This window comes from Aristolochia californica, unplaced genomic scaffold (assembly GCF_029961685.1).
Source record: "Aristolochia californica isolate CCGP_79_NKW_82.1479 unplaced genomic scaffold, dmAriCali1.0.hap1 SCAF_79, whole genome shotgun sequence".
Classification (NCBI taxonomy): Eukaryota; Viridiplantae; Streptophyta; class Magnoliopsida; order Piperales; family Aristolochiaceae; genus Aristolochia; species Aristolochia californica.
Window position 1 is genome coordinate 27,501 of NW_027182278.1, and position 2,500 is coordinate 30,000.

Consider the following 2,500-nt stretch of genomic DNA (forward strand, 5'->3'; position numbering starts at 1 on the left):
AACCCGAAAAAGGCAAAAAAGGGACATACGCACTGGCGACACGCCCGTTTCGCCTGCCACCCGTGCACACTCGCCTGGGCAGCTGGTCACATGCGTCGCTCACAGGCATTTTGCAGGCCAGCACCGGCGGATGCACGGGTCAAGCGGGACGGGACGAGCGCAAGGCTTGCTTTTGGTGGCACACGAAAACACGAACCCGAAAAAGGGACATACGCACTGGCGACACGCGCGCCCGTTTCGCCTGCCACCCATGCACACTCGCCTGGGCTGCTGGTCACATGCGTCGCTCATAGGCATTTTGCAGGCCAGCACCGGCGGATGCACGGGTCAAGCGGGACGGGACGAGCGCAGGGCTTGCTTTTGGCGGCACACGAAAACACGAACCCGAAAAAGGCGAAAAAGGGACATACACACTGGCGACACGCACGCCCGTTTCGCCTGCCACCCGTGCACACTCGCCTGGGCTGCTGGTCACGTGCGTCGCTCACAGGCATTTTGCAGGCCAGCACCGGCGGATGCACGGGTCAAGCGGGACGGGACGAGCGCAGGGCTTGCTTTTGGCGGCACACGAAAACACGAACCTGAAAAAGGCGAAAAAGGGACACACGGACAGGCGACACGAAAAAAAAGGGGTCGCCCTACCTAGGTGGGCGCAAAAACCCCGTCGGCCAGGAGGTTTCGCCAAAGTGTCTGTACTGTCACACAGGGTCAATAGCACGGGCATGGCCGGCCGCCGCACGTGCAGCGGCTTACGGACGCACGGTTCGGCGGCACGGGTGCCTGGCGGCTTTAGCACCTTGGGGTGGACAGGCCTGGCGGCAAGGGGGGCTAGGCACCTTGCTGCCAGCCGGCAATGGTGCACGGGGCGGGGCGCCACACAAACACGAAAGAGGGACAAGAGCGGGGCGATGGTCCACAGAGACGAGCCATGCACGGGGCCCGTGATCGCCGACACGCGCGAACGCGGACGCGGACAAGGACAAGGACGCGACGCGCGGCGCGCGTGCGAGGTCAAGAGGGGCGCGCGCACGAAAACGCGAAAAAAGGGGCTAGCGGCCGAGAAACGCGAAAAAAACCGGGTCACCTACCTAGCCGAACGCCTAAAATCGCTTCGGGCAGGAGGTTTCGCCAAAGTGTCTGTACTGTCACACGGTCCGTACGGGCGCAACCCCATCGCGCGCCAGCACCCCTTCCTGGGGGCGCCCACCCGCCAGGCGCCTGGCGCCCCACGCGCGCGCGCCCGGCGCCTGGCGCCTTGCCCCCCACGCGCGCCCGGCGCCTTGCCTCCGCGCGTGCCTGGCGCCTGGCGCCTTGCCCCCCACGCGCCTGGGCGCCTCTTTTCCGCCTGGGCGCCCTGGCACCTTTCCGCCTGGGCGCCTGTTTTCCGCCTTGGCGCCCTGGCGCCTTTTCGCGTGGGCGCCTCTTTTCCGCCTGGGCGCCATGGCGCCTTTCGGCCTGGGCGACTCTTTTTCGCCTGGGCACCTCTTTTCCGCCTGGGCGCCTCTTTTCCGCCTGGCCAGGGCGCCTCTTTTCCGCCTGGGCGCCATGGCGCCTTTCTGCCTGGGCGCCTCTTTTTCGCCTGGGCGCCTCTTTTCTGCCTGGGCGCCCTGGCGCCTTTTCGCCTGGGCGCCTCTTTCCCACCTGGGCGCCCTGGCGCCTCTTCGCCTGGGCGCCCTGGCGCCTTTTCGCCTGGGCGCCACTTTTGGCGCCTGGGCGCCTACGCCAGGGCGCCTCTTTTCCGCCTGGGCGCCTCTTTTTCGCCTGGGCGCCTCTTTTCCGCCTGGGTGCCCTGGCGCCATTCCGCCTGGGCGCCTCTTTTCCGCCTGGGCGCCCTGGCGCCTTTTCGCCTGGGTGCCTCTTTTGGCGCCTGGGTGCCTACGCCAGGGCGCCTCTTTTCCGCCAGGGCGCCTCTTTTTCGCCTGGGCGCCTCTTTTCCGCCTGGGGGCCCTGGCGCCTTTTCGCCTGGCGCCTCTTTTGGCGCCTGGGCGCCTACGCCAGGGCGCCTCTTTTCCGCCTGGGCGCCTCTTTTCCGCCTGGGTGCCCTGGCGCCATTCCGCTTGGGCGCCTCTTTTCCGCCTGGGCGCCCTGGCGCCTTTTCGCCTGGGTGCCTCTTTTGGCGCATGGGCGCCTACGCCAGGGCGCCTCTTTTCCGCCTGGGCGCCCTGGCGCCTTTCCGCCTGGGCGCCTCTTTTTCGCCTGGGCGCCTCTTTTCCGCCTGGGCGCCCTGGCGCCATTCCGCCTGGGCGCCTCTTTTCCGCCTGGGCGCCCTGGCGCCTTTTCGCCTGGCGCCTCTTTTGGCGCCTGGGCGCCTACGCCAGGGCGCCTCTTTTCCGCCTGGGCGCCTCTTTTTCGCCTGGGCGCCTCTTTTCCGCCTGGGCGCCCTGGCGCCATTCCGCCTGGGCGCCTCTTTTCCGCCTGGGCGCCCTGGCGCCTTTTCGCCTGGCGCCTCTTTTGGCGCCTGGGCGCCTACGCCAGGGCGCCTCTTTTCCGCCTGGCGCCT